Source organism: Mus musculus, chromosome 3 (assembly GCF_000001635.26).
Source record: "Mus musculus strain C57BL/6J chromosome 3, GRCm38.p6 C57BL/6J".
In the NCBI taxonomy this organism is placed as follows: Eukaryota; Metazoa; Chordata; class Mammalia; order Rodentia; family Muridae; genus Mus; species Mus musculus.
Window position 1 is genome coordinate 19,944,006 of NC_000069.6, and position 10,441 is coordinate 19,954,446.

General features: G+C 41.1%; 1 long non-coding RNA gene across 1 annotated transcript; it reads right to left on the reverse strand.

Annotated features, from left to right (window-relative positions):
- Nucleotides 1–1,148: 1,148 nt before the first annotated feature.
- On the reverse strand, nt 1,149–9,949 carry Gm42190. Its single transcript, XR_880695.1, has 3 exons — nt 9,762–9,949; nt 1,380–1,603; nt 1,149–1,286 (listed from the first exon to the last, which is right to left on the reverse strand). It is a non-coding gene; the product is annotated as a predicted gene, 42190 (long non-coding RNA).
- Between the last annotated feature and the right edge of the window lie 492 nt (nt 9,950–10,441).

A 10,441-nucleotide genomic window follows, 5' to 3' on the forward strand; every position in this document is an offset into this window, starting at 1 on the left:
GTCTCATTCTCTGTTCCCTGCCTACTTGGACTTCATTCACTATCTGGACTGTCTACTTGGGCCTCACTGTGAGAGAATGTGTCTAGACCTGCTGGGACTAGTTGCCCCCGAGGGGGGTAGTACTCAAGGGGAGGATCCCCTTCTCTGAAAAGAAGGGAAGGAACAATGACAGGAGGGATTTGTAAGGGTAGAAATGGGAAGAGATGAGGGAGTGGGTTGTGATGTAAAGTGAATTAAAAAGGAAAAGATTAAAAAAAGAATGATCCTATGCATATCACAAAAGCCCCCTGCCACCAGCTCTCAACTCCAGCCACTCATCAAAACACCACTGCCAGTGACTGCATCAGTCTCTACCTTGAGGTCAAATTTAGCAACTTCAATTGTGTTGTGGTACTGGGCTCTTACTCTCAGCATCTCCTGGACATAGTGGAACTGTCCTTTGATGTTTCTAGCCTGGTTTTGATGCACATCACAGATCACTGCCTAAAGCCAACTTCTCTCAGTGGTGGAAGGGTCTTGGTGCCCACTGAATGTTTTGATGCTACGGTCCTGTTCCCAATTGCTTCTTAATCTGTCAGTAAAGTAAGCCATGGACTAGTTGTTGGGCAAAAGGTACAAGCAGGTCTTCTGGGTCCCTGGAGGAAAGGGGAGATGCAAGGGAGGAGAAGGAGTTCATTGTTATACTTTGAAGAGAGAAGAACCAGGCAGCCATGTGAGGTCTTGGGAAGAGTGATGGGCTCTCCTGTAGGCAGGTAGTCAGAGACATTTAGCAGAGATTAGATGGGACTAGCCACTAAAGTTTAGGGAAGGTGGGAAGTTCGGAGTAGTGATAACGGCACATTTTCCGGACAGCAGATAGTAGCAACTGCATCAAGAAGGCAAGTTGGAAATGAGCAGCTGTATATTCATCTTTTATCTGAGGATTCAAGGGAGGCTGGGCAGGGACTGGTAGCGGCACAGCCCATTCTTGGAGCATAGGCAGGGTATTGAAAAGCTACATGCAACAATCAACTTGTTTTAGGGTTTTATTGCTCTGAAAATACACCATGACCATGACAACTCTCTCTCTCTCTTTTTTTTTTTTACAGGTGATCATAATTGGTTTTTTATTGAATATTTTTCTTTATTTACATTTCAAATGCATGACAACTCTTATAAAGGAAAACATTTAATTGAAGCTGGCTTACAGCTTCAGAGATTCAGTCCATTTTGTCATGGCAATAAGTATGGTGGCATACAGGCTGAAGAAGAAGATGAGAGAGTTCTTCACCTTGATCCACATGCAGCTGAAGGAGAACACACACAATGAACATAGCTTAAACATAAATGACCTCAAAGTCTACCCCTAGAGTGATACACTTCCTCTTACAAGGTCATACCTACTCCAACAAGGCCAATTCCAACAACATCTTCTAATGATGCCATTCCATCTGAATCAATAGAGACCATTTTATTCAAACCATCACATTCCATTCCATGGCTCCCATAGGCTTGTAAACATATCATAGTGCAAAATGCATTCAGTGCAACTTGAAAGGTTCCCATGGTCTCATACTCAGACTTGCTTAGAAATCCAAAGTTCAAATCTCTTAACTCTAATCCCCTGTAAAATGAAAAAGCAGATCACATCCTTTCAACAATCGGTGACACAGGATATACATTACAGTTCCAAAAGGAAGCATGGTGAGAAAATAGCACTCCAAAGCAAGAAGGAAAACCAGCTGGATAAACTCTAAACATTTCATCCCCATGTCTGATGTCAAAATGTTCTTCAGATCTTCAACTCCTTTCAACTTTGTTGACTGCAACACACTTCTTTCTCTGGTTCCACTTCCTGTAAGAAGGTCTCTTTGAAATATACACCAGTTCTCTGGTATCTTTTGAGGTCTGCTAGGCAATCCAGGCTTCACTTTCACAGCTCTACACAATAGCCTCTAGTGCCTGTATGAAAGGGACAGCCTTCCATACACCTGGCTTTATTGACTTTCCTTAGTCACTGAGTGAGATTTCATAACTCCTCTCTTCTATCCTTGACTCTATGAGAAGGAACCATTTTCATTTTGAATAAGGGTTAAATAAAGTTTACGTTTCCAAGAGCTCTCTGGGTAACTGACATCCTGCTTTGGAGAGAGAGCTACGTGGGTACCTGATATCTTGGTTGGCAAGTTGAGACATGAAGAAACAAACCAATGACACACCAAACAAGAGAGATATACTATTACACCGTGTTTATTGTGCACCACAGGGGAAAGCAGAGAAAATACCTGTGGGCTTGTGAAACAGCAAAATCTTTTATTATTCCCAGCACATGAACAGAGTCACTGATCAATCTGGGCCACCAACGACTTGAGAGCCTTGTTTTTTTCTCACAGCACCAAGTAGGGACAGAAGTAGGGTTTGTAAGCATAAAACCCCCATGCTTCTGGGCCAAATTACAGTTATAATTTTTACCAATCAGAACTCATGGATTAGAATGTTCCCAACTGTTCCATCATTGTATGATATTGAACGTGAGTGTGTCTGCCCAACCAATCAAATTCATTTGTTCTTACTGTCCTTGGGAATAAGCATTGTGTATGGGGTAACTATTGTTTCTTAGAGAGGAACTTGGTAACAGGTATGTCTTGGGGAAGTATTGCTGCTTAGAGAGGGAGTTGGTCGGCTTAGGTAAAATGAAGTCAGACATCAAAATGGTAGTGCTTAAGACAAGTGAACAGGTGTTTGTTGTTTTCAGTCTTCAAAGCTCTGTAACATTTTGGTTCAGAGTTGCATGTCAGCTCCTGAATCTGTTCTGCATCCATGATGGATTAATAATGGCTTGATTACAATAAATTTTGGTTTTCTGTATTGACCTGGTGTTTGAGTTGTGTTGGATATAGGCAGACACTATATCAACTCTAAAGCCAAAACCAAGCACCCAAAGCTGCCAAATTTTACTCTTTGCTGGGACTGGAATGTGGCCCCCTTGTTGTATTGTATCTCCACCTGTTTTCTGGTTTTGATAGTTTCCTTCACTGCCTAAGCTTGGATGTCCTGAAACTCACTCTGTAGTCCAAGGCAGGCTTTGAACTCAGAGATCCCTTGGAGTGCTGGCATTAAAGATGTATACCACCATGCCTGGCTCAGGCTTTTCTTTAGTCCCCTTTCACAAGTTGGAAGCTTAGCTGGGTGGGATCTTGCCCTGAGGTCACCACTTCCTTTAATCCACTTAACATTATGTATTTCTTTAATCTGTTTTTCTCCTTGAACACAAGATTTAACTATATTGTATTTCCTGGTGTGTCTTTTCTCCTCAAATTGTAAATTTTCTATTTTTTCCTGTTCAGCTTGCTCCTTTTCATTATAGATCTTCATAAGAAGGAGAATTAATAACCACATGATGGAGTCTATAATAGTCTGTTTTCAGATTTCTTCTGCCAACAGAAGTAATCCAAAACTCTTGACTTTAGCCTCAGGCAGACTTTTCAGACAAGGGCAAAAAGCCTCATTCTTCACCAAAATATCACAAGAATGGTTTCTAGGCCACATACTAACAGAGTTTTTACCTCTGAAACCTCTTGATCCAGGCCCTCACAATTCAAATTACTGTCAGCACCACTGTTTTCCATGATCCTACAAGGATGGCCCATTAAGGCCCACTTAAATAATTCAACTGATTTTCTAATCCAAAATTCCTGTAGTGGTTTGAATAGGAATGACCCCATGAATTCACGTGTTTAAATGCTTGGTAATAGGAAGTGGCTCTATTAGGAGGTGTGGCCTTTTTGAAGGAAATGTGTCACTGTGGAGGCTGACTATGGTGTCTCTTATGCTTAAGATATACCCAGTATGACCGTCTCCTGCTGATGCCTGTAGATGAAGATTAGAACTCTCAGCTCTTCTCTAGCACCATGTATGCCTGCTTGCCACCATGCTTCTTGCCATAATGATAATGGACTAAACTTCTGAAACTGCAAGCCAGCCTCAATTAAATGTATTCCTTTATAAGAGTTGCCATGGTTATGGTGTCTCTCCACAGCAATGGAAACCCTAACTAAGACAGAAGTTGCTACCAGGTACTGGGGAACTGATGTGATAGGTATGCTTTTGATTAGAGGAGTGTGGACCTTGGGACTTTGGATTACAAAAGCAGTTAGATGCTTTAAGTAGAGTTTCATGGACCATTCCTAGTAGGAGTATGGAAGACAGTGATACTGCGGGTGATTTGAACTATGGGAGTCTGGCTCAAGAGGATTTAGAGAAGAATTTTAGTATGATGCCTAGAGATTGTTCTTGTGATATTTTGTTGAAAGTGGCTGTTCTTTTGTCCTTGTATGAAGTATCTTCATGAGGCTAAAGTAAAGAGATTTAGGTTAATTGCATTAGCAAAGAAAAATTTCAAAACATCCTAGTAAAATCTGTTGTGTGGTTACTATTGCTGACTCTTATAAAGAGTGTTTTGATGAAAAGAAGCAAATTGAGAAAGAAAAATTACAAAATGTACATTCTGAGGCAAAGGGCAGGGGACACCAAAAAGTGGAATGGAGCTAAGTCTATGTTAAAGAGGATAAATAGATTAAGAAGTAGAATAAAAGTAGTAGTGACCTCAGGGTAAGACTCTACCCTGCTAAGCTTCCACATTGTGAAAAGGAATTACAGAACAGCTTAGGTCCAGGATTGGTGGTGCACCCCTTTAATGCCAGCTGTCAGGGGACAAGAGCATGCAGATTTATAAGTTAAGGTCAGCCAAAACTACTGAGGAAGTTCCAGGAGAGCCAAATTTAGACAATAAATGAAACCACTGAAAACAGAGCATTGGTGAGTATGTCATTGTGAGAGAGGACCATATTTAGTCCCAGCAAGCAGCAGAACTTGATAGCTTTGGCCACATTTTCTTCTGGTTTTAGAGTCAAGGATAGAAGAAAGGTTGCAGAATCTCTCTCAATGACTAAGGGAAGTCATTGAAGCCAGGTATATATGTCAGGGGTGTCACTACATAAAGGCTCAGAGAGGCTTTTGTGTGAAGCTGTGAAAGTAAAGTCTGGGTTGCCTTGGAGACCCCAAGAGGCTAAAGATGCCAGAGCCTTGGGATATCAGCAGAGGAAAGCTGTTAATAGGTAGTGTAGCCAGCCCAAGAGAAAGAAATGTCTTGCAGTCAACAAAGCTGAAAAGAACTGAACATCTAAAAAACATTATGACATCAAATATGGAGATGCAGTGTTCCCAGCTGATTTTTCATCTTGCTTTGGAGAAGTATTTTCTTGCTATGCTCCCGTTCTTCTATTTTGGATATATTATGTTGGAAGCATGTGATCTGTTTTTTAAATTTTGATCTTACAGGGGATTGCAGTTAAAAGATTTCATGAATATCAAAGTAGACTTTGAACTTCAGACTTATAAACAAGTTTGTGACTATTATAGACTATGGGGACATTTGAAGTTGGATTGAATGCATTTTCCTTTTTTTTTTTTTCTTAGACAACATTTAATTGGGGCTGGCTTACAGGTTCAAAGGTTCAATTGATTATCAAGGTGGGAGCATGGCAGCATTTAATTGGGGCTGGCTTACAGGTTCAAAGGTTCAATTGATTATCAAGGTGGGAGCATGGCAGTATTCAGGCAGGCATGGTGCAGTAGGAGCTGAGAGTTTTACATCCTCATCTGAAGGCTGAGAGGAGACTGACCTCCAGGCACAGTTTCAGAGGTTCAGTCCTTTATCAGCATGGCAGGAAGTATGGCTGAGTGCAGGCAGACATGGTGCTGGAAGAGCCCAGAGTTCTATATCTTGATTTGCCCATCAACAGAAGCGAACTGTCTTCCGCAGGCAGCCAGGCAGGCTCTCTGAATGCATTTCCAAATTGTGTTGTTGCTACACGGAAGTATAACATGGTAGTTTGAATAGGAATGCCGACCATTGATTTATGTGTTTGAATGCTTGACCATAGGAGTGGCACTATTAGAAGCTGTGGCCTTGTTGGAGGAAGTGTGTCACTAGGTCGGTAGGCTCTGAGGTCGCCTATGCTTAGGTTCAAGCCAGCACAAAAATATAGTCTCCTCCTGGCTCCTACTCAGATCAAGATGTAGAACTCTCAGCTCCTCCAGTACCATGTCTGCCTAAGTGCTGCCTTTTATCTTGCCATAATGATAATGGAATAAATCTCTGAAACTGGAAGCCAGCCCCAATTAAATATTTTTCTTTATAAGAGTTGCACTGATGATGGTGTCTCTCCTCAGCAATAAAATTCTAACAAAAACATTACCTTATACAAGTAATTATGCTCATCCCAAAAGTCAGAGGTTGTCAAATAAAAAACCCAGTTTTTGGTGTGGTATATGTCACCTCATGTTGTTGGGGTTTTTTTTGTTTTGTTTTGTTTTGTTTTGTTTTTGTTTTTGTTTTTGTTTTTTGTATAGAATAGAGTTTATTCAGGACATAGGGAGGGGAGTTGAGAGGGTAGTAGAGACAGAAAGACAGAGAGAGAGAGAGAGAGTAGAGGAGTAGAGAGGCTGGCCATTTGCACATGGAGAGAGATAGGGGAGGGGAATGGGGAGAGAAAGGGTAGGAATGAGAGGATAGAGTGGGAGCAAGAAGGCAAGAGCAAGAGCCACCTCAAGTTATTATTCGGAGGTATCCTAGATACCTCCAAGGCAATACAGGTTATGACTCTTGCTCTAGGTTACCACCAGAACTTGATAGGAAGACCTCAATACTAGTAAGGTAGTCAGACATGACAGACATTAGTTACAGGATGCGGAGAAATCAAGTTGGTACTGATCAGGAAGTTCCTTCTCTCTTTGTAGCTTTGACAGCGGTGGTAAGTGCTATCTACAGGTAGGGGAAAACATCAATACTTGTACTCAGCTGTGAACCCCATGAATTGCAATAATGAATTCCATGGAAAGATGTGCCCATGGCTGTTAGTGTATAATGGCATAAATGTTATAGAGGTAACTAACCACTTTTTGATTGGATCTAATGCCTTCTTCACAAAAGGAACAATATGCCTGGAGCTATAAGTTTGACTATGAATTCAGGACTAGGGAGTTCAAGAACACAGGAGTTATCCTATTTCTATTATTTTACTAAGTGAACATAGTACTCTTATCTACCTAACCACGATTAGTGAAGCTTTCAGACATTAACAGAGAAATTTGTTTTTGCAGTGGATGATAGTTAATGCAGAAGTATCTGTGGTCTGCTCAGCCACAAACCGGACATCTGTATCATTATATGCAAACTTCAAAATCAACTGCAAAAGACGAAATGGAAAGCTTTTTAAAGTCAAAGGTCAGGAAGAAATGGAATGAAATGGTGTCTTCCAGGCATGGTAAAGCCACTGTATTCAGAATCTCACAGCATCTATGACTGCCAGCAAATACAAAGACAGTCAACATTCTAGCCCGGAAAAGGCTATAAGCCCCTACACCTAACTGAGTATGGCAATTATCATAAGATTAGCCCCAGAGGCCTATATAGTTGAATACATGGTCCCTAGTTGGTGGATTGTGTAGGAAAGATTAGGAGGTGTGGCCTTGTTGGAAGAGATTGTTACTAGTTGTGGGCTTTGAGGTTTCAAAAGCCCAAACCAACCCCAGTATCTCTGTTTCTCTTTTTCATTTTCTCTGCCTGCAAATTATGGATCTGATATGAGCTCTTAGCTACTGTTCAAGTGCCAAACATTCCTGCCTGCCATCACGTCCCCCACCATGATAGAACTGGACTAAACCTCTAAAACTTAAGTCCCCAATTAAATATTTGACTTTATAAGTTTCCTTGATCATGGTATCTCTTCACCGCAATAAGACAGACACTGGGGAACTAAGACACTGGGGAACTATGAACAACTGATGTCTTCAGAGGAGCAACAGAAAAGTTTTCTTTAAGGGCATTGTTCCTGTTAGGACAACAACCTGCCATTGGATGGCTCCAGACTTAGAAGTTTAAGGACAGCACAAACTTAGAGTCCATGACCATCAAGAAAGTGACAGATTCTCGCCATAACCTCACAGAGGATGGGTAGCTTCCTTGAGTTTCAATTCTAGTCCAGTGATTGGTGGCTCAGACATATGAAACTATAAGGCAAATCTGTGTTATTAGGCCACTAAGTGCATGACAATTTGTTACAGTGGCAATAGAAATATATATTTACCTAATCAGTTGTATAAAGATTAAATGAAGAATTGATATGATTCTTGGCATAGAGCTTTATAGTGATAATACAAGAAATGTGAACATTATGGTAGCTAACACTTAATAATTTTTTTTGGTGTTGGTTGATCTGATATATCAAATATCAATCCAAGTACTTAGGATTTAATACAAAACAGGCTTGATCCAATGAAGAGAACACATTGCTTCTAATATAAAGTATATACTGCTGAGACAAACACAGATACTTATACCCAACCATTTGACTGAAGTTGGGGACCCCTGTGGTTGAATTAGAGAAAGGTTGGAAGAAGTTGAGGAGGAGGGCGACCACATAGAAAGATCAGCAGTCTCAACTAACCCAGACCCTTGAGATCTCTCAGACACTAGGCCGTCAACCAGGCAGCATACACGAGCTGGTCCGAGACCCGCAACACATATACAGCCGAAGACTTCCTGGTCTGGCCTCAATGGGAGAAGATGTGCATAACCCTCGAGAGACTTGAGGCCCCAGGGAGTGTGGGGAGGCCCAGCAGGAGCATGGGGGACATCCTCATGGAGACAGTGGGAGGAGGAATGGGATGAGGAATGGAGGAGGGCTATGTCTAAATTGTAAAAAAATAAAAGTAATAATAATAAAAAAGAAGTATGTGTTGTTTTGTATAATTTTTCATATTTTATGGTGCTATAACATTTTGGGAAGGGAAGATTTTTCTAAGTAGAGAAATACTACCCTTCCAAAGCAAGTTAATTGACTGGCTTAGTAAAGAACTTCCTGGCAAATAGGCCTTTTACATACTCCTAAAAGCCTGCTTGGTTATATTCTCCTGGCCAAGCCACTGTTTTCTCCATCCAAACTCATCCAAGGGCAAGATACTAGACATAGGGACAGCACTTCTGCCCTTAAATGAACTGGACTTTTTTTTTTTTTTAATTAGCCAATTCTAAACTGTTTGCCTTGTACTGCCAGTAGAAGCCAGCAATCTATGCTTCTCTTTACCTCTGCTCCTTTCCCCTGATCAGCTTCAATGCTTTCCATGCAAGGCCCTGTGTAGTGTGCTGCCCTCTTGTTTCAAGGTGGAGGTGTGAGCATTAATATACTTTTCAAAATTTGAGGTGCTCTGGTCCATGTCATCACTCAGTGTCTTTTTACAAATTAAGTTCTGGCACAAAGCATTATTTATAAACTTATCATCCCATCGTAGAGCAGAAGCCAAGAGAAATGGAGTCAGATATGTTGAGATCAAGAATATTTCGTGTTTCCCACTGACATTTGAGGTAACCAAGTCTAAAGGATACATTTCTATTATTCAGTGGATAATTAGTGGTGGCTCCTGCCTGTATTCCTAGCAATTGGGAGGCAGAGACAGAGACAAACACAATGTAATGAATTTGAGGTCAGCCCAGTCTATACAATCCAGGCCATCAAGGCTACACAGTGAGACCCTGCCTCACATTCCCTAACCTCAACAAAAGTCTTTAGTCAGACACAGTCACTCCTTCCTGCAATCCCAGTGCTTAGGAGAGAGAAGCATTCACATGAGTTCAAAGCTAATGAGTGCCAGACCATTCTGCGTTATAGAGTGAGACCCTGTCTCAAAAAGCAAACATAACCACAACAACATAAACTTACCCACTTCAGTCTTTGAGGTTTTGTTCACTATTGATAAGCCATAGGTTTTGTGTCTATATCATTCAAAGTAATAAGAAAATGAAATTAAGTTGGTGCCCTTCTACTACTTAAAAATAAAATCTCCTTTTGTTTCACATTGTACTGTTAGCTTTGGCAGCAACAAGACTTTCCTCCTCTGCTGTGAGGGCTTTGCTTGCCAGAACGGATAGACGGGGCCATGACCTCTCTCTAGGCATTCAAAGGAGTATGAAGCAATCAGAGTTTTCTGAGAACCCATCCCTAAATAGCCATGAAATGGTCAGTGGAACAGAAAATTTTGGCAGGGCTCACACTGTGCTGGGCTAACATTGTGTACCCATAATGAAAGCTCTGCAGGTGGCCCGACCACTGATAAAATTCCAGAGTTGCACAACTTCCTCTGTAAAAATCAGCAGGCTGATGGTTAGACTGTTCTGGGGCAATGCCCTATTCTATACTAAATCTCTTGCTAATAGAGTGAAGGACAATCCTTATTGCTAATGTGTCTTTTAGTAATTCTCTTGGCACAGAGGTTAACAGTTCTTACTTGACCCACAAGAAATATGAACAGAAATATTGAAAATGAAGAGAAATTTCAACCTGACAGAAATAAACTGAAGTGAGATTGATAAGAGGATCTTCTCCCTTGGTTTGAACCATTC